The following is a 22,182-nucleotide window of genomic DNA, read 5'->3' as shown; positions in this document are numbered from 1 at the left end:
GGATGGTGCAGTCAACAGTGTTGAAGGCAGCAGACAGGTTGAGAGGTGTGAGAAGGGTTAGGTTACCCAAGGATGTCATTTGTGACTTTGATAAGGGCTGCTTCAGTACTACGGCAGGCGTAGAAACCCTGATTGGAGGAACTTCAAACATGGAATTGCGAGAAGGTTTGGCTCAGATTTGGGAGGGAACAAATTGTCCAAGGACTTTGGAGATTGGAAATGGGGTGGTAGTTTGCAAAGGATAGAGGGGCCGTAGGTGGTTTTTTAAGGGGTGGTGATGATGGCAGATTTGATGGGGAGGGAAGCAGTATCTTAGGAGAGACAACCATTAACAATATCAGCTAATGTAACTGTCACCACTGAGCCATTCGACTAAAGCACACTGCTGCCTGGTCTCTGGTACCTCACCCCACAATGTTGTTCTTTATGTATGAGGCTGGTCAGCAACACCATAAACAATATGAAAACTCAACCTCAATTTTGTCCAATACAGACTTCCCAACAGGGGTCACTGTTGGATGGCAATCAGGGCATGAACCCTGCCTAGTTTTACTCCCCTCTCAACAAGGGCAGCTGCGGGTGGTGATACAATTGGCCTCAGTGCCCCTGGTCAGGGGACAGGGCAAACAAGTCTGGATTCCTGTATCTGATCATAACTCAATGACCAAAGCTGGAAAGTACCCACAAGTGGACATTGTATCATAACAAGACTGGTCAGGGCTACTGTGTTAGCATTCAACGTCAAGGCACAAACAGGAGTGAGGTACCAGAGGGTGGCTGGTGCCAATGCCACTGTATCCCAGCAGGAGACCGTGCCTTCATAAAGCGGGAGAAAAAAACATTTTTTTCCATATAGTGAAAACAAATTCCTGTTTCATTTTTGTTTTGCTGATTTAATATTCATAAATTTAGGAAGGTTGTTGGTACTACTTCGTGATTCTTGTCTAATTTCCAATTCTTGTCTGATTTCCAATAATGATCTACAAATTGGTTTTTCCCATTTTTCGGGGGTGAGGGTTGCAGCTCGTTACCTGCCCATGCCAGTTCCAATGGACTGGAATGCAGCACCCATATTTGTTGCTGCCTCCTCATTTACCTAATAGCATTGGGCAGAGCGGCTCCCATGCTGCTATCTGCCTATGCGAGCTGAACAGGTAACACATGGTGCAGTCGGCCTTCTATTCTTAAAGGCAGTCTGTCCCTCTTAAAGGAAAGCTGCACTGAATTACAGGAGGCTGTTGTTGAATGTTATTGCTCCATTTCAACATGAGGAAGATGGACTATCAGGGTAGAGAGAGGGGTCCAGGATCATGGATGCAATGCTGAAGGCCTTTGTCATAGAGGTAGACAAGAGGAGAGATGCCATGGTTCCACAGCGGGGGCAGTGCTGGGGGGGGGTGGTGTGGTGGGGGGGGGGGGGGGGGGGCAGGTGGCCCTCAAGGACCATTCTCAGAAGGGATTGGGAGCAGGTGACTGGGGAGGTCAATTTCCAGGGCTGCTCTCAAGGGCCTCGCAGCAGTGCCCCAAGAAGTCTAAGTAAGACCTCATGTGGGTGGTCAAGGTCAGTGAATGCATATTCAGATGACAGCTCCTACCCAGCACACCACCAACCTCTCAAGCTGCTCAATGTACCAGACACCCATCACTCACCCAGCACCAGTCCTTGGCACTCAGTACTCACAGCTAACATCCATGTACGACACCTCACCCTCTCACACCTACCAATGCTGCCAGTCTTACACCCACCTCTCACTGCCTCCACATACTTCCGGCTATTCAGTTATAGCAGCCACATCACACTAATACAGTTACACAATCATTGGCATTCTGCCTGCTTGCAGGACAAGGTGGCACACAATAGAAAAAAGCAGGGCAGAACCAGTGGAGGAGATGGTTCTCCACATCATGGGGCCAGCTGTGACAGGACCTGCAACATTCGATGTCACTGAAAACATTGAGGATTACTGTATATTTCTGCCTTATGCCCCTTCTCAACTCACAGCTCATCCTCAACCTGCTCTCTGGCAGTGATGAGCAAGCTGCAGATGGTGAGACCATGGACCTCTTGCTTTTCACCCTTCATCTTCCCTCACCCCAAACTTCCCCTTTCTGTTTTTCTGCTTTCAGATGCCTGCCCAGCCATAGCACACCCAAGAGGAGGAAAGAGCACAAAAACACAGCACTGATGAAGAGGCCCCACCACTTAACCTGACACTTGCAGCCACCAGCTCAGATACAGTTCTCCGTGGTGTTCTGGCCAATATTTATCTCTTAATCAACACCACAAAAAACAGATGATGTGGTCATTATCATATTGCTGTTTGTGGGATCTTGCTGTGCAAACATTGACCACTGCATTTATCCACACAATAACTGCTAAAGTAATTGATCAGGTGTGCAGCACTTTGGGTTGCCTTGAGGATGCTATGAACCACTATATAAATGCACATTTTTCTGGCCTTTTAAGCAGAAACATCCTGTTGTTACCTGGTGACCCTGTTCTCCGCTCTTCTACCCATTCATTTCCGAAAGCTGCATGCATTGCTGCAGAAAAAACAAAAGACAAATACGCCACCCCAACATTTCTGATTATAGAATCTGAAATGTTCTTGGTGACTGGCTTGCTTTTCCTTGCCATGTATTGCATGCCTTGGTGCAATAATACAAGTGACCAGTAGAGGTCCTAAAATACACAAAGACAAACCCTCAGAGAAATAGGCTATGGACATCTCTGCGTGGTGACATGGGTTGGCATCCTTCCATCTATGAAAGATGATGGACACACAGCAAACAATCCATTTAGGTGGGGTGTTTTCTATTGGTGCATCTTTGCTGATGGCTGTGAAGGCCAATCCTTGAGAGCCAGGTTCTACCACAAGTACCACACGTGAAGCTGCCAAGTGACGCTGTGAGTTGTTGTTTTTGATGTTGGCGCCTGTTGCCAGGCTGCTGTAGTCTCTGGTCATCGTGGTAGTGCTCACCAGTCCACAGGATGAATCGCCATTTTCCTCTTTCACCAGCTAGTGACTCCCAGGTGCGATAGTCAACATTTAGGGCCTTCATGTCATATTTGCAAACATCCCTGAAGCAGAGCTTTGGGCGCCCCACTGGTCATCTGGCCCTGGCTACCTCACCATACAGAAGGTCCTTGGGTATACAACCGTCTTTCATCCTGCAGACATGTCCCATCCACTGAAGCCACCTCTGATCAGTGCCAACACACTTGTGGGCTCTGCCTTTGAGATGACTGCCACATTTGCTGGGGTGGCACAGTGGTGCAGTGGTTAGCACCGCAGCCTTATAGCTCCAGCAATCCAGGTTCAGTTCTGGGTACTGCCTGTGTGGAGTTTGCAAGTTCTCCCTGTGACTGTATGAGTTTCCTCCGGGTGCTCCAGTTTCCTCCCACATGCCAAAGACTTGCAGGTTGATTGGTAAATTGACCATTGTAAAAATTGCCCCTAGTGTAGGTAGGTGGTAGGGAAGGTGGGGATGTGAGAGGGGAAAAATGGAATTAATATAGGATTAGTATAAATGGGTGGTTGATGATCAGCATAGACTCGGTGGACCAAAGGGCCTGTTTCAGTGCTGTATCTCTCTATGCTTTGTGATTTTGTCCTGCCAGGAAATATCCATAATGCACCGCAGATGGCGAAGATGAAAATTATTGAGCTTCTTTGCCTGGTAGCTGTAAGTCACCCATATTTCACAGCCGTACAGCAGGTGCTGAGAGCACAGGCCTTATAAACCATCAGTTTGGTCCTAAGGGTCAGTTTGGTGTTATCCCATACGCATTTTGTGAGTTGGCCACAGGTGGTAGCTGCTTTCCCTACGCCTGTATCGAGCTCTGCATCAATGCACAGATTGTCTGTCGGCGTGGACCCATGGTAACAGACACTATGGGAATAATGTTAACCTAACCAGCCCACTGGAAACTGACAGACTCAAGTGTAACACTGCTTTTATACCTGCCTTCTAGTACTCTCCGCTGATGCCAATGGAGAATAATATTGGACAGGGCATCCCATCTACCACCCTCAACATTCACGCACAGTGGCAGCAGTGTGTACCATCTACAAGATGCACTGCAGCAACTCACCAAGGCTCTTTCGACAGCACCTTCCAAACCCGCGACCTCTACCACCTAGAAGGACAAGGGCAGCAGATTCATGAGAACACCACCACCTGCAAGTTCCCCTTCAAGTCACACAGCATCCTGACTTAGAACTATATCGCTGTTCATTCACTGTCGCTGGGTCAAAATCCTGGAACTCCCTTCCTAACAGCACTGTTGTTGTACCTACATCAGATGAACTGCAGCAGTTCTCAAAGGCAATTAGGGATGGGCAATAAATACTGGCCTAGCCAGTGATGCCCACATCACACCAACGAATAAAAAAAGAGTGTAAAGCCAGTGTTGCCCCGGTCCCAATGGGCTGCTTAGGTTAAAATTGGCCCATCGATTTTGTCAGCCTGACGTAAATCTGGCATTGCTGATTAACTGCCTGTTGTAGAGACAGTCTGATTTTCATTTCCAATGAATTCAATGCTTCCTGACCAGGCTCAGTCACTTTATTTTATTCTTTCATGGCTGTGGGCATCACTGGCAAGGCCAGCATTTGTTGCCCATCCTGAATTGCCCTTGCCAAATGAATGGCTTGTTAGGCCATTTCAGAGGGCATTTAAGAGTCAACCACATTGCTGTGGTCTGGAGTCACATGTAGGCCAGACCAGGTAAGGATGGCAGATTTCCTTCCCTAAAGGACATTAATGAATCAGGTGGGTTTTTACGACAATTGATAGTTTCATGGCACTATTACTGAGAAAATTCCAGATTCTCATTAATCATTTGTACATAAACTCATGGTGGGATTTGAACCTATGTTCCCAGGGACATAGCCTGGTCTCTGGATTACTAGTCCACTGGCATTACCACCATCTCTGCTATGCACTGACAATGAAAAGTCAGACACGGATTTTAAAAAACTGTTTAATCATTTTACATCACAGGCTTGACGAGAAAGTTCCCCCAGACTTCTGATTTAAAACTGCCTCGTCAATATTGGCAGTATTCGCCTGTCCACCAGTTGCTGAAACACAATCCAGGGTACCCATGTGGAAGCCCAAGAAGTAGAAATTCGACTGGAGCAGCAGCACAATGAATGGTATTTCATGGGCTGAAGTCAGCAGAACTAAATATCGGGCGGGGTGTGTACAACCGGCCAAGGCAATACCACCTGTTTTCTGCTGCTGACCAAGTTCTACCCCCAAGTGCCCTATTTCACAGTGAAGGCCCTTCCTCTGCTCCTGAATTGACAGCAATTGTTTTGCCTCATACAGTGCCTTTAATATAAAAAAGAGGAACTTGAATCTATATAGTGTCATTCACATCCTCAGGACATCCCAAAGCACTTTACCACCAATAAAATGATTTAGAAGTGTAGTCACTGGTAATGTAGGAAATGTGACAGCCAATTTGCACACACTGAGCTCCCACATACAGCAATGTAATAAATGAGTGGGCATTTTATTTTAGTGACAATTGTTGAGGAATAAATATTGGCAAGGACACTGGGTAGGGAGGGAACTCCCCTGGTCTTTGAATAGTTCCATTGGATCTTTTACATCCACCTGGGAGGACAGACTGGGCCTCCATACAATGTCTCACATCAATCACCACTGGGGTCCTGATCCAGGCCTTTGACAGCCCCAGGTCCGCCTTCTCTAAAGTCCCCCTCGTCGGTCTCCTCAGCTCCACCCTACACAAATTCCAACTCATCCAGACCTTTGCTGCCACATGCTGTTCTATAGCAAGTCCCACTCACCTATCACCCCACAGCTGGAGATTTATGCTGACTGCTCCCCAGCAGGTTGATTTCAAAATCATCTTTCATTTACCGATCCCACTATGGCCTCACTCTCCAACAACTTGCAATTATAGGGGGTCTTTAATGTAGTAAAATGACCCATGGCACTTCTTCTGTGGCGTGACCATGCTACGTAAGCCATTGTATTGTGACTGGAGGAGACTGGACACATGGATAACAGTTATAAGTCCAGCTCTGAGTCAAGGCAAAACAAATTTGGATGTGGAACAATGAAAAGCAGCAGTGTTCAGAAGAGTAACGAACTCAGTAAGGCCATTTCACACCAGTCTGAGTTACCAAAGTGTGTGGTATAACTCCAGTCTAAAAATCCTTTGATTATATTTCAGAGGTCCCTCCCCATACAGTCATAGAATCATTAACAGCATAGAAGGAGGCCATTCAGCCCATCGAGTCCATGCCAGCTTTCTGCAGAGCAACCAGTGAGTCCCTCTCACCCGCTCAATCCCTGTAGCCCTGCTAGTTTATTTCCTTCAAGTGTCCATCAATTTACTTTTGAAATCATTGATTGTTTCTGCATCCACCACCCTCGTGGGCAGTGAGTTCCAGGTCATTACCACTCTCTCTGTAAAAATGTTCTTCCTCACATACTCCCACGTCTCTTGCCCAAAACCTTCAACCTGTATCCCCGAGTCCATCTGTTAATGGGAGCATTTTTTCCTGTCTAATTTATCTAAGCCTCTCATAATCTTGTACACCTCTATCAAATCTCCCCTCAATCTCCTTTGTTCCAGGGAGAACAACCCCAGCTTTTCCAACCTAACCTTGTAACTAAAATCCCTCATCCCTGGAACCGTTCTGATAAATCTCCTCTGCACCCTCTCAAAGACCCTCACATCCTTCCTAAAGTGTAGTGACCAGAACTGGACACAATACTCGAGTTGGGGCCTCACCAGAGTTTTATAAAGGTTCAGCATAACTTCCCTGCTTTTGTACTTAATGCCTCTATTTATGAAGCCCAAGATCCCATATGCTTTACGAATCACTCTCTCAATATGTCCTGCCACCTTCAAAGATCGATGAACAGATCCCTCTGTTCCTACACTCTTTAGAACTGTGCCATTAAATCTATATTACCTCACCCTATCCCTTCTGCCACCTCATCTCACACTTGTCTGTATTAAATTTCATCTGCCACTTATCTGCCCATTCTGCTAGCCTATCTATGTCCTGTTACAAGCCATTCGTATCATCCTCACTGTTTGCCACTCCTCCAAGTTTGGTATCATCAGCATATTTTGAGATTCTACTCTGCATCCAAGATCCAAGTCATTTATCCATAGCAAAAAAAGCAGTGGTTCTAGCACTGACCCTTGGGGAAACACCACTGTCTACCATCCTCCTGTCTGAAAAACAACTATTTACCACGACTTGCTGTTTTCTGTCCTTTTGTTAACCAGCCTTTAATGTGGCACTTCATCAAACACTTTGTTAAAATCCGTGTGGACAACATCCACCTCATTCCCTTCATCAACCTTCTCTGTTACTTCAGCAAAACATTCAATTAGATTAGTCAAGCATGACCTGCCTTTTCCAAATCCATGCTGGCTATCCTTAACTAACCTGTTGATTTTTCCCCCCTGATTATTGTTTCTAAAAACCTTACCCACCAGTGAGGAGACCGAGACTGACACAGAGGAGTTTACTGCTACTCCCTGTATCTGCTAGCTGATGGCTGCTATCTGCAGGTTGCTATATTTAAATCCTGGGGTTTTTGAAACATTTTCAATTGATAAGCTTTAAATGATGGCAATTTGTCAGTTCTTTTCTCACTGATTAATGAAGCCAGGGACAGTGCAACCTGACAGCAGCTGGCTGTTGCCTGAAGAGCAGGTGTTAGAGGTGATTATAGAGACAGAACAGCATCTCATTCTGCCTCTCAGCTGGTGTAGCCTGAGCCCCAAAATGTGGAGTAGAGTGCGAGCAAAGCATGTGGGCCTGGTGGAGAGACAATTTGGGTAACCAAGGAGCTGGTGAAGTTTATGAATGGCAATCAGATGCAATATTAATAGGTCTTATGTTTAATGTTCTGTAAGGACTTTAAAAATGTCAAGGACAAAAAGTGACTATTTTGAACTTGTTTAGTATTTTTGCCTCTCGAAGTTTTCTGGCAGATTAATCCAAACATTTCTGAGTCTTTAAGTATAGAAATTCTTCCTGGTATTTGGTTTAAACTTACTTTCCTCGTTTCGGATTTCAAATCCTCTTTGATTTAATTTGAAGCAATATTCCTAGTTTCCTTCATCTAGATCATTAAATCCTCTCTAAGAGTGATACTCCAGCCCGGGGTTGGGTGTCTCAGAGGCATGTGTAACCCCTCTTTGTCTGGGAAGTTCAAATTAAAACACAGGCTGCGCCGCCCAGGTTCCGCTGCATCGCCCACCGTGGTCGAATAGTCTGTAGACCAGAGGGTTTACTACCATCCGTGGAGCATCATCTGTAGAGAAAGGGTGTACACTGGGGGGGCGGGGGGGGGGGGGGGGGAATTAATAATTTTATACAATGAATTTGGAAGGGGTTGGGGGCTGATTTTCACCCTCCCCCCACTTAGATGGTAAACCAGCGAAGTGAATAGACCTCCCGTTTCAGGAATCAATAGCAGTGAAGATCGGGCGGAACATACAACAGGCAGCAGATCCGCTAGGTTTACAGGGAAGTTGAAAATCTACGGAGACTAATGACACCATGGACACAGACTGTGGGTTTTGTTTAAAGTGAAATGCGCAAAATTGACGCTGTTAGAATGAATCCAGTGTTGTTTGGAAACATAGAAGGAATGAACATGACAATTGACTTGGATGAGTGTTTGGTTTAAACGTTGTATACAGCAGGGGACTGATTAAGGTGTCAGCCTTGATTCCGTGGCTAGCATTCTGGCGAGTCAGGCCCCACACCATAATTTGAGCACATCATCTAAGCTGACACTTCAGTGGAATGCTGAATTGACAGAGGTATTGTTCTTGGGCAGAGCTGTTTAACTGAAGCCCCGACTGCCCTCTCTTCTGGCTTCAAAAGTTCCCATGGCCCAGTATGAAGAAGAGCAGGGGAGTTCTCCAAGTGTCATGCTCAACATTTACACCGCTAACCAACATCATCTAAACAGATTATCTATCTGGCCTTTTGTCTCTATTTGTAGGACCTACATTACAACTTTGACTCCGAAAGTATCGAATTGGCTGTTAATTATTTTGGGACAACATGAAGTGATGAAAGTCGCTGTATAAATGCAAGTTCCTTCTTAGAGAACGAAGGAGCTTTCTCAGACAGAAGGAAGTCTTACAGAAAGGATAGAGGGTATGTAATAGATGGGGAGCTAAACTATCGGGGCAAAGGATAGAAAACAGAAACTGGGAGCTTTCTTTAGTTGAAAAATACAATGTGAAAAACCATGACCCACACTGCAGGACATGGCCTGGGTTGGAAACCAGTTAAATTAAGAGGTAGTGATAAGGTGATGACAAGTTTATTTCTTTTAAAATCTATAGATTGCAGGAAGAAGAAAGACTGAGAGAAAAAGATTTTTAATTGCTTTCAACTCTTGGGAAAGAATGAATTTCAATCAGCTTTGGCAGAAATGGAGGTGGGAGCCAACAATTGTTCAGCTAATGGTTACTGCAGAACATGAAGCAGAGTGAAATAGATTTCAGTGTCGAGGGAAATACAAATATAATGACAGGTTCAATGGGTGTTAACGGATAAGCTGAAGCCGGCGCAGGGATCATCTGGAATAAATGTTGCAATTTGTATCTTGGGCAAATGTTGACAAAGAGCAACATGACCAATAGAGAATGTACAAGAGAAGGAGTTATGGCAGTGGGAGTGTTCCCCTCTGTGGAGGTAGGAAAAGGAGCATCATTAATGGCAAAGGATAGTGTAACTGCTACGGAGAGCAGAGCAAACACAAGGGAAGATGTTTGAAGAGGTTTGGGTGGAAACAAGTAATGGTGAGGACAACAAAGCAATTGGCAAATACTGCCAACCAGCAACTCAAGCTAAACACATAGAGAGAGACATTTGGAATAGCAAACTTTAGTATGTGGAGAGCTCGGGAAAAGGATGAAAAGTACTTTGAGACATAGAACTGATGTACATCGCTTGAGAAAAGTAATAAGCAGGTTAGAAACAGTTTAAAAATCTATCTTGATTGTTAAAATGAGCAAAATGCAGTCAAAAAACAATTGAAAATGACTATTAGTTCAAGAGCACAGAATGATATGTAAATGGGTAACGACAGAAGGAGCAAATGTTGAGTCTTCAGCCCATTGGGCTCAATGGGCCACTTGCAATCTTGGGGATCAAGGACTCTTATTTTTTCTAAGGGGAGATTTTCTTCCACACCATCACGGAATGGGGTACGTCACTTCCCAATATGCGGTAAAGAGGAAAATGTATCCTTTAAACTCCTGAGAGAGATGGATGGCCACAGATAATGAGGAGAAAAACTACTTGATATGTAAAGCAGGGTGGTCAGGGACCGAACGAGCTGATGGGACTTCCCCAGCCTGGCTGTCTTTGTTCTGATGAAGCTTCACATCTGAAACTTCTTTAAGATGCTGGTTGTCTGCTCAAGATGCTGTTCGATCTATTGTGCCTTTCCAGTATTTTCTAATTTTATTATGCGTTTCCAGTGTTCATAAATTCTTCCCTTGCTGGCAGTGCATTCCAGGTCATAACAAATCACTGCATAAAAAACATCTCCCTATCTCCCCTCTGGTACTTTTGCCAATTATCTTAAATCTGCTTCCTTTGATGACCGACCTTCCTGCCAGTGGAAACAATTTCTCCTTAACTGCTTTATCAAAACCCTTCATAATTTGGAATATCTGTATTAAAACTCCCCTTAACTTTCTCTCCACTCAGGGGTACATCTCCAGCTTCTGAACTGTCTCCACAAAAGAATCCTAGCTGAGATTGCACTAATTTGAATCTTGGACCTTCCTGGTCTGTATGGCTCAGTACTATATCAGGGTAATGTCATTTACCCACTAGCAGAAAAAGAACCCGACAGAGGTTTACATATCATTGCAGTAGCTGTACATTTTTTTAAACAGAGTATTCACAAGGAAGCTCGAAAATATAATGAGTGCCAGCATAATAATAGGGTGACTGTGGAAAGGATAATCAGATATGATGTGTAGGGCATCTCTACAGGAGGCCCTTGGGGCAGTGCCCTAGGACCAACCATCTTCAGCAGCTTCATCAATGGACCTTCCCTCCAATATAAGGTCAGAAGTGGGGATGTTCACTGATGATTGCATGGTGCTAAGTTTTGTTCTCAACTTCTCAGACAATCAGACAGCCTGTGACAACCTTCAGCAAGACCTGGACAACATTCAGGCTTGGGCTGATAAGTGACAAGTAACATTTGTGCTACACAAGCGCCAGGCAAGGACCATTTCCAACAAGAGAGAATCTAATGATCTCCCCTTGACACTCAACATTGTTGAATCCCTCATTATCAACATCCTGGGGGTTACCATTGACCATAAACTTAACTGGACCAGCCATAGAAATACTATGGCTACAAGAGCAAGCCAGAGGCTGGATATTCTGCAGCAAGTAACTCACCTTCTAACTTACCATCTACACCCACACGAATCAAGAGTGTGATGTTTGGATGAGTGGATCTCCAACAACACTCAAGACACTTGACACTATCCAGGTCAAAGCAGCCCACTTGATGGGCACCCCATCCACCCCTTTAAACGTTCACTCTCTCGATCGCGAGTGCAGCGTGGCTGCAGTGTGTACCATCTCCAAGATGCACTGCAGCAACTCACCAAGGCTTCTTCAATAGCTCCTTCCAAACCTGTAACCTCTACCACCTAGAAAAACAAGGGCAGCAGGTGCATGGGAACACCATCACCTGAAAGTTCCTCTCCATGTCACACATCATCTTTGGAACTATATCACCATTCCTTCGTTGTTGCTGGTCAAAATCCTGGAACTCCCTCCTGAACAGCACTGTGGGTGTACCTACCCCACATGGACTGCAGCAGTTCAAGGAGGCAGCTCACCATCACCTTCTCAAGGGCAGTTAGAGGTGGACAATAAATGCTGGCCTTGTCAGTGATGCCCACATCCCATGAATGAAAATAAACTAGCAAAGCCATTTTACAGGTTTCAAGATCGAGACGAGCATAGAAGAGATAGCTGGATATGGTGTTTGGAGTCTATCTTACCAGTTACAGGGATCAGATTGGGTTGGGCTACCTAGTTGGGTTGGGTCATGAGATAGTTCTTTCCATGTGCCATCTCCTCTATCTGGGAAATATGTTCCAATCTGTAGTCTTTCCTGAGGTTTGTAAACTTTAGGCCCTTGTCCTCTAGGTCTTCAATCCCAGTTTAAATTATGTTGCATCTGCATTATCCATGCTGTGCAACAAGGAAAAGCAAAAGGGTTTGGGTGTGATGAAAGTGTCCATTCAACACAAAGCTGTTGTCAACAACATAAATCAAGTCCTCAGTAAAGAGCAACAAGGATGAGTCTAGGACTTAAGGTATTAAGTCATGAAGAGCAACTCTTGGAGTTGTGCCTGTTTTCATCAGCAAAGAAGCTTTGGAGGGGACATGATCCAGGCATGTTACTGCTGAAAGTTTTGGGGAAAATCCATGTAAACAGCCTATTCAACTCCTGGTTGAAGTGATGAAGCCGAAGGACACGAGGAGGCAATTCAAGAAGTGAAGTTGGAGGAGCAGAGAATTTTTATTTTCCTCCAGCAAGAAGATGCGTAGAACATGCTCCAATCAAAAGTAGTTAATGCTGGTGTGGGCAGGGTGGGGTGGGGGCGGGATGGGGGGGGGGGGGGTGATGTTGGTGGTGGGGACATGGCTAAACTACTTTATAAAGGAGCTGGTTGGGTGCTGATTTGAGCAGAGAATTCCATGTTATCAAGATAAGCTTAGACAGCCATGATTGAATGCTCTGTGCAACATTACAGTTCCAGCCCTGCTGGGATTGTGGTAATGTCATGTGTAGAAAGCAATCTGTCAAGGTTGACTCAGTATTTTCTCATTTCCATGTCTTTTATGTTCCTGTAAATTGTGGGCTTCCCTGCCGTGCAAAACTCTCTGATATTAACATCCTGGGGGTAATTTTGCTTTTTGAAGTGATCTTTGAAAGAGAAATACTGTTTTATAGATTTAGAAGTAAATTTATTCAATACCAAACTGAGGTAAAATACTTCTTTCATGATTCGTGTTTCATGATTGACTTGATCTTGAAATGTTATTCACACATAAGGATAGGGCAGGGATATTAAGGATGATTCCTTGGTGCTGTTCTTGGGCATCATTCCCAAGCAGGCAGTGGTGTGTCTAACAGGAACACCATTGAACTAATGCTCCCCAGTTAGTGGTACGGTAGGTTATTAGTTCAGGTGCTAATACTTTCAGTTTTGAGTCAGAAGATTGTGGGTTCAAGCCCCACTCCAGAAACCTGGGGACAAAATCTAGGCTGACACTCCAGTGCAGTACTGAGGGAGTCCTGCACTGTTGGAGTTGCCATCTATTGGATGAGCCCTGTTTGCGCTCTCGGATGGATAGAAAAGATCCCACAGCACTTTTCGAAGAAGAGCAGGGGCGTTCTCCCTGGTGTACTGGCCAACATTTATCCATTAACTAACATCACGAAAACATATTATCTAGTCATTTATCTCAGTCCTGCTTGTGGGATCTTGCTCTGCAAACCTTGAATTCTGCATTTCCTGCATTACAGAAGTGACTACACTTCAAAAAGTACTTCATTGGCTGTAAAAGCCCTTTGGTATCAAGTCTCTGGAGTAGAACTTCCACCCACAACCTTCTGACTCACAGACAAGTATGACTGAGTGTTAGAAACTGAGTAGACCTGCAGGACCCATGGTATTTTTCAATTCAATCCAACAGAATGCAATTATCAATTAAAGCAGAATTTTGCTCTCTTAAATAAATCCTCAATTTTGTAAAGGGGGTTTTCTGTATACTTAACATCAGACTATATTAAACATGAAAAGGCCATTGAGATCCATATAGTCCTTTTCTCTATATACAATGCATGATTTGCCATATCACAGTATCTTCCCAATTAGTTGAAGCTCCTGAGGGAGGTGACTAAATACTGTAAAAACTTAGAGCGAAATAATAATCTGTTGCTATATTAAAATAAGCAGCTAGTAGTGGTCCATCATACTTCAGACATTACACATCAAAAATATAAATGATGGCAAGAAAGCCAGTCACTTCCTAGTGTTTTTTTTGTTAACCTTGATAAGATGGGGTCCCCCCAGAGGCAGTATCTAGGAATTTACAAGCACCATGCCAACCTATGGAAACTTCCCTCAGGAATTAGCCTCTATTTCACAACATGATCTTCCAATGTAGACCATTTCCCACATCGAGAAGCTGAGCAGTGGCTTTAAGGGAACAGGCCAGGTTAAACACAGCTCCATCTGAGCAAATAAACATCCCTGTCCTGCTCCACACTACCCACAAGTACTACAACGAGAGATTGGCTAGTGGTCTATTAAAATTTTCATTGAAACCAGAGGTAACCTGCCAAAATTCCAAGATATTGACATTACAATGTACATTGCTCAATACTGAAGAAAAGCTTCCACCAGCACTGTGTGAGCAACTTCACCACATAGAGTGCAGCAGTTCAAGAACAAGGCTCACCACGACATTCTCAAGGGCAAATAGGTATGGGCAATAAATGCCAGAAGTGCCCACACCCTGAGAATGAGCTAATACAAAGCTGTTTTGTTCTCTAAATCAAAGTATTATATGAGATAAAAAAAAGACTTGCTTGTTTTCTGTCTTATTTTATCATTGTACCATGATTTATTAAAACATTTTATACCTTGTATGTCTGAAGAACTCTCCATAAACCAGACAGGCTGGTAGCACTATTGTCTATGATTCACTACAATCAACAACAGTGATAACCCACAACAAAAATGTTAGACATCAGACCAAGGGATATTGTGTAACAATAAGATGCATCCTAACAAAACGTCTGTCAGGATGGAACATAGGACCAGGAGCAGGCCATTCTGCCCCTCAGGCCTGCTGTGCCATTCAATTAATATCATGTTTATTAGCTGTAAATCCCACTCCAGGACCTGAGCCCAAAAGTCAAGGCTGACACTCCAGTGCAGTACTGAGGCAGGGCTGCATTATCAGAGGTGCCGTCTTTTGGATGAAACATTAAACCAAGACTCTGCCTGCCCTCTCAGGTGGATGCAAAAGACCTCATGGCACTATTTCAAAGAAGGGCAGGGTGTCCTGGCCAACATTTATTCATCAACCAACATCACAAAATACAGATTATCTGGTTACTATCAAATTGCTGTTTGTGGGAGCTTGCTGTGCGCAAACTTTTTCCCCTACATTACAGCACTTCAAAAGTACTTCATTGGCTGTAAAGTGCTTTGGGATGTCCAGACGTTGTGAAAGGTGTTGTATAAATGCAAGTCTTTCTTCTTTCATGGCTGATCAGTACCTCAGCTCCATGTTGCCTTGATCTATCAATCTCAGTGTGGAAAGCTCCAATTGTGCCAACACCCACAACCTTTTGGGTGAGAGGATTCCCGATTTCTACTACTCTTTGTGTGGAAAAGGTGCTGCCTGATTTTCCTCCTAAACAGCTGGATCTAATTGACCCCGCCAAAGGAAACAGTTTCCCTGTGTCTACCATCCTTTTAACATTTTAAGCACTTCTTGATGTTGCACTTCTGGTGATCAGGGGGAAATTCCTATTTTATACTTTGATATTAATACACGGTGTAGATTTGAGATCTAATTTGTCATGATGTTTCTAACAGCTGGCCATGGCAACTTGAGGCTGAATGTCCCTGATGTGATGTCTTGAGGTTCTGTTCAAGTTGCCACTATGGGAGCAGGAAATTAAGGCAGTGTCAGTGTATTTAGCCAGCAATCCATGCGCCCCCCAACACATACTCACACATCTCAGCCAATGCATATATGTTCACAAGTGCACTTTATTTATTTCGTGAAGTTACACAAATGCAGTGTGCCCAGTCAGACTGTCTGCATCGCCCAGCTCTTTAAATGGATGGCTGTGTGATTGACGGGCGTAGGACCCAATGCAGTTGGAGAGGACAGACATCCAATGGTGACGGGGAGTAGGGGTGGGAATTCCGGCTGCTTTCTGCCTGTCCAGGTGACAATGTGGGAGAGAGTTTGGAGTGAAACTGTTCAGGAGCTGTGATCGGGAGTGCAGTGAATCCGGAGAGCTACTAACTGAAGCTGGGACATAGCAAGCTGCCCCTTGGACAGAGAGGGAGCTGAGCTGAGCCGAGCCTCCTGCCGCTCTCAGCCGGCCCCTGGCAAAGTTGGCAGCTTCAGATTTGCTGCCCCTGTTTGCCCAGGGATTTTTTTGTTGCTGTATGTTTGGTTCTGAGCCAGGGCGGGACGTGCAGTTCTGCAGCCGGGAGTGGTGGCCCCCGAGCCCGGACAACAGCTCCTGCCGGCTCTCGGTGAGTTTGCTGGTCACGAAACCCGGTTCTGATGTGAAACTTTAGTCGCTATTGTGCAGCCCGGCAGCTCCTTCTTGTCCCCGGTTTCAGTGTGTCAATTTGTTACTGTTGTAAGTACTTTCCAGGAACCTGCCTCCCGTTTTCCTGGGAGCTGAGTTAGATTAACCCGGTGCGGATATCCTGGCTGCTCCTGGCTCGCCTGCGCACACATCTCCCGAGCTATTCTCAGTTTCTGCCCCGGTTGGACCCTCTTTGCCCCCCGAGTCGGGTCCAACCAGCCGGCGGCACGGGAGAGCGCGGTTCTGGGGGGTGGGGGAAAGCACCCTCGGGAACTAGCCCACCCCGGGATCTCTTTCCCCACCCCCCCCCCCCCCCGCCCCACGTCTCTTCTCTTCCCCCCCTCCCCCCACGTCTCTTCTCTTCCCCCCCCCCCCACGTCTCTTCTCTTACCCCCCCACGTCTCTTCTTACCCCCCCCCACGTCTCTTCTCTTACCCCCCCCCCACGTCTCTTCTCTTCCCCCCCCCCACGTCTCTTCTCTTCCCCCCCCACGTCTCTTCTCTTCCCCCCCCCACGTCTCTTCTCCCCCCCACGTCTCTTCTCCCCCCCACGTCTCTTCCCCCCCCCACGTCTCTCCCCCCCCAGATCTCTCCCCCCCCAGATCTCTCCCCCCCAGATCTCTCCCCCCCCCCAGATCTCTCCCCCCCCCCAGATCTCTCCCCCCCCCAGATCTCTCCCCTCCAGATCTCATCTCCCCCCCAGATCTCTCCCCCCCCAGATCTCTCCCCCCCCCAGATCTCTCCCCCCTCCCCAGATCTCTCCCCCCCCCCAGATCTCTCCCCCCCCCAGATCTCTCCCCCCCCCAGATCTCTCCCCCCCCAGATCTCTCCCCCCCAGATCTCTCCCCCCCCAGATCTCTCCCCCCCCCAGATCTCTCCCCCCCCAGATCTCTCCCCCCCCAGATCTCTCCCCCCCAGATCTCTCCCCCCCCAGATCTCTCCCCCCCCAGATCTCTCCCCCCCAGATCTCTCCCCCCCAGATCTCTCCCCCCCCCCAGATCTCTCCCCCCAGATCTCTCCCCCCCCAGATCTCTCACCCCCCCCCCAGATCTCTCCCCCCAGATCTCTCCCCCCCCAGATCTCTCCCCCCCCAGAACTCCCCCCCCAGATCTCTCCCCCCCCCCGATCTCTCCCCCCCCCCCCCCAGATCTCTCCCCCCCCCCAGATCTCTCCCCCCCCCCCCAGGTCTCTTCCCCCCCCCCCACGTCTCTTCCCCCCCCCCCACGTCTCTTCCCCCCCCCACGTCTCTCTCCCCCCCCCACGTCTCTTCCCCCCCCCCACGTCTCTTCCCCCCCCCCCGACTCTCTTCCCCCCCCCACGTCTCTTCCCCCCCCCACGTCTCTTCCCCCCCCCACGTCTCTTCCCCCCCCCCCCACGTCTCTTCCCCCCCCCCCACGTCTCTTCCCCCCCACCCACGTCTCTTCCCCCCCCCACGTCTCTTCCCCCCCCCCCACGTCTCTTCCCCCCCCCAGCTCTCTTCCCCCCCCCCCACGTCTCTTCCCCCCCCCACGTCTCTTCCCCCCCCCACGTCTCTTCCCCCCCCCACGTCTCTTCCCCCCCCCCACGTCTCTTCCCCACCCCCACGTCTCTTCCCCACCCCCACGTCTCTTCCTCCCCCCACGTCTCCCTCCCCCCCACGTCTCATCCCCCCCCCCCACGTCTCATCCCCCCCCCACGTCTCATCCCCCCCCCCACGTCTCATCCCCCCCCCACGTCTCATCCCCCCCCCCCACGTCTCATCCCCCCCCCCCACGTCTCATCCCCCCCCCCCACGTCTCATCCCCCCCCCACGTCTCATCCCCCCCCCCGTCTCATCCCCCCCCCACGTCTTTCCCCCCCCCCCACGTCTCTTCCCCCCCCCACGTCTCTTCCCCCCCCCACGTCTCTTCCCCCCCCACGTCTCTTCTCCCCCCCCACGTCTCTTCTCCCCCCCCCACGTCTCTTCTCCCCCCCCCACGTCTCTTCTCCCCCCCCCCACGTCTCTTCTCCCCCCCCCACGTCTCTTCTCCCTCCCCCGCACTCTCTTCTCCCTCCCCCCACGTCTCTTCTCCCCCCCCCACGTCTCTTCTCCCCACCCCCACGTCTCTTCTCCCCCCCCACGTCTCTTCTCCCCCCCCACGTCTCTTCTCCCCCCCCCACGTCTCTTCTCCCCCCCCCCACGTCTCTTCTTCCCCCCCCCACGCTCTTCTCCCCCCCCCACGTCTCTTCCCCCCCCACGTCTATCCCCCCCCCACGTCTATTCCCCCCCCCCACGTCTATTCCCCCCCCACGTCTATTCCCCCCCCCCCCACGTCTATTCCCCCCCCCCCACGTCTATTCCCCCCCCACGTCTCTTCCCCCCCCCCCACGTCTCTTCCCCCCCCCCACGTCTCTTCCCCCCCCAGATCTCTCCCCCCCCCAGATCTCTCCCCCCCAGATCTTTCCCCCCCAGATCTCTCCCACCCCAGATCTCTCCCCCCCCCCAGATCTCTCCCCCCCCCAGATCTCTCCCCCCCCAGATCTCTCCCCCCCAGATCTCTCCCCCCCCAGATCTCTTCCCCCCCAGATCTCTTCCCCCCCAGATCTCTTCCCCCCCCAGATCTCTCCCCCCCCAGATCTCTCCCCCCCCAGATCTCCCCCCCCAGATCTCTCCCCCCAGATCTCTCCCCCCAGATCTCTCCCCCCAGATCTCTCCCCCCCAGATCTCTCCCCCCCAGATCTCTCCCCCCCAGATCTCTCCCCCCCCAGATCTCTCCCCCCCCCAGATCTCTCCCCCCCCAGATCTCTCCCCCCAAGATCTCTCCCACCCCAGATCTCTCCCCCCCCAGATCTCTCCCCCCCCAGATCTCTCCCCCCCAGATCTCTCCCCCCCAGATCTCTCCCCCCCAGATCTCTTCCCCCCCAGATCTCTTCCCCCCCAGATCTCTCCCCCCCCAGATCTCTTCCCCCCCCAGATCTCTTCCCCCCCCAGATCTCTTCCCCCCCAGATCTCTTCCCCCCCAGATCTCTCCCCCCCCCCCAGATCTCTTCCCCCCCCAGATCTCTCCCCCCCCCCGATCTCTCCCCCCCCCCCCCGATCTCTCCCCCCCCCCCGATCTCTCCCCCCCCCCCGATCTCTCCCCCCCCCCCGATCTCTCCCCCCCCCCGATCTCTCCCCCCCCAATCTCTCCCCCCCCACAGATCTCCCCCCCCCCAGATCTCCCCCTCCACTCTTTGGGATCTCATCCCCTACCCTTTGGGATCTCATTCCCCTCCCCCCGAATGTTTTCCCCCACCCCACCCCGATTCCCCCCCCCCTCCCCCGATTTCCCCCCCCCCCCCCAGGATGTCTCCCCCCGCCCCTGGATCTCCCCCCCCCCCCCCGGATATCCCCCCGGATTTCCCACCCCCTTGGGATTGCCCCTTGGGATCTTCCACACACACCCCCCCCCCCCTTTGGGATTTTTCAGCTCCCTTGGGTTCTCTCCGCGAGTTGGTTTCACTGGAAAGTTCTTCAATGCGATCTTCCTCTGTAACCCGCCGGGGAAGTCCCGCAAATGAAATCCTGACAGGGACAGTGTCCACGAAGTGGCTGTGAGACAGGACATGCCCTTGACAGAAGGGGCAGAGCTCGTCTGGGGAATGGTGCGGGTGGGGGGAGAGAGGGGAGGGGGGATGTCCAGTGATGGGGTTTCCGTGGGGAGGGGGATGTCCAGTGATGGGGCTTCATGGGGAAAGGGGGTGCCCGGTGATGGGGCTATTTGGGGGAGGGGGTGGGGGTGTCCGGTGATGGGGCTCCACGGGGAGGGGGTGGGGGGTGTCCGGTGATGGGGCTCCACGGGGAGGGGGTGGGGGTGTCCGGTGATGGGGCTCCACGGGGAGGGGGGTGGGGGTGTCCGGTGATGGGGCTCCACGGGGAGTGGGGTGTCCGGTGATGGGGCTCCACGGGGAGGGGGTGTCCAGTGATGGGGCTCCACGGGGAGTGGGTGTCTGGTGATGGGGCTCCACGGGGAAGTGGGTGTCTGGTGATGGGGCTCCACGGGGAGGGGGTGTCCGGTGATGGGGCTCCACGGGGAGTGGGGTGTCTGGTGATGGGGGCTTCCACGGGGAGTGGGGTGTCTGGTGATGGGGCTCCACGGGGAGGGGGTGTCCGGTGATGGGGCTCCACGGGGAGTGGGTATCCGGTGATGGGGCTCCACGGGGAGGGGGTGTCCGGTGATGGGGCTCCACGGGAGGGGGTGTCCGGTGATGGGGCTCCAACGGGGAGGGGGTGTCCGGTGATGGGGCTCCACGGGGAGGGGGTGTCCGGTGATGGGGCTCCACGGGGAGGGGGGTGTCCGGTGATGGGGCTCCACGGGGAGGGGGTGTCCAGTGATGGGGCTCCACGGGGAGTGGGTGTCTGGTGATGGGGCTCCACGGGGAGTGGGTGTCTGGTGATGGGGCTCCACGGGGAGGGGGTGTCCGGTGATGGGGCTCCACGGGGAGTGGGGTGTCTGGTGATGGGGCCTCCACGGGGAGTGGGTGTCTGGTGATGGGGCTCCACGGGGAGGGGGTGTCCGGTGATGGGGCTCCACGGGGAGTGGGTATCCGGTGATGGGGCTCACGGGGAGGGGGTGTCCGGTGATGGGGCTCCACGGGGGAGGGGGTGTCCGGTGATGGGGCTCCACGGGGAGGGGGGTGTCCGGTGATGGGGCTCCACGGGGAGGGGGTGTCCGGTGATGGGGCTCCACGGGGAGTGGGGTGTCCGGTGATGGGGTTCCACGGGGAGGGGGTGTCCGGTGATGGGGCTCCACGGGGAGTGGGGTGTCCGGTGATGGGGTTCCACGGGGAGGGGGGTGTCCGGTGATGGGGCTCCACGGGGAGTGGGTGTCCGGTGATGGGGCTCCACGGGGAGTGGGTGTCCGGTGATGGGGCTCCACGGGGAGGGGGGTGTCCGGTGATGGGGCTCCACGGGGAGGGGGTGTCCGGTGATGGGGTTCCACGGGGAGGGGAGGGGGTGCCCTTTGGAATTGGTGTTGAGGTCTGGGTACTGGTTGCGACATTGCCGCCTCGCTGAGTTGTGTTGTAAGCGGCAGGTTCAGGAAGTGGAGCCCAGGAGCCGCCGGTATTATCGGCTAGTCAAATCACCGGGTTATTTGCATGACCGATTCTAACTGGTGTGTGATGGCGAGTCAGAGTTGCCGGGTGCCCCCTGCCCTGATACTGTGACAGCAGCTTTTATTATTGAAAGTTTTGTATTTGGATCATTTAAGTCGATATATGAAATGGGTTTGGTTGGAGCCCGGCAGCCGCAGATTATTCAGTGCACGGTGTCCCCAGTCCCTCAACTTATTGGTGTGTGTTTCTTCTTTCGCCTTCGTTCCTCAGGCTCTGCCCTGGCTGGGGGCTGTTGTGGAGGGTCCACGGGGAGGCGATGGGTTAAACATCACCGCCTGAGAGAGAGAGAGAGGGGTAAACCCCGCGGAGAAACAGCGGCTCAGTCTCGACTGGTGGGACGAGGATAATATTTATCAACACAGAAAGGAGCAGAGTTCAAGTGTGAGAGTGACGGGAATTGACCGGAGTGTGAAATTGACTGGAAACAAATGTGATCAGTTTCACTTTTGAGGAACTCCGAAATCTTTTACTCTCTCCAGCTGTCTGGGAAAGATTTTTATACAGTATTTAAACAGTAACAAGTTTCGCTGGGGCTTTGAGTGAAAACAATGTAACGAACGGGGAGACAATGAAGGAGTAGAGGAGCGACTCATTGCCCATGTGTGAACAGTAACACACTCAGGATTTTACTATGGGGAAGGAGGCAGGA

This window comes from Heterodontus francisci, chromosome 26 (assembly GCF_036365525.1).
Source record: "Heterodontus francisci isolate sHetFra1 chromosome 26, sHetFra1.hap1, whole genome shotgun sequence".
Classification (NCBI taxonomy): Eukaryota; Metazoa; Chordata; class Chondrichthyes; order Heterodontiformes; family Heterodontidae; genus Heterodontus; species Heterodontus francisci.
Note: the sequence above shows the minus strand (reverse complement) of the source record.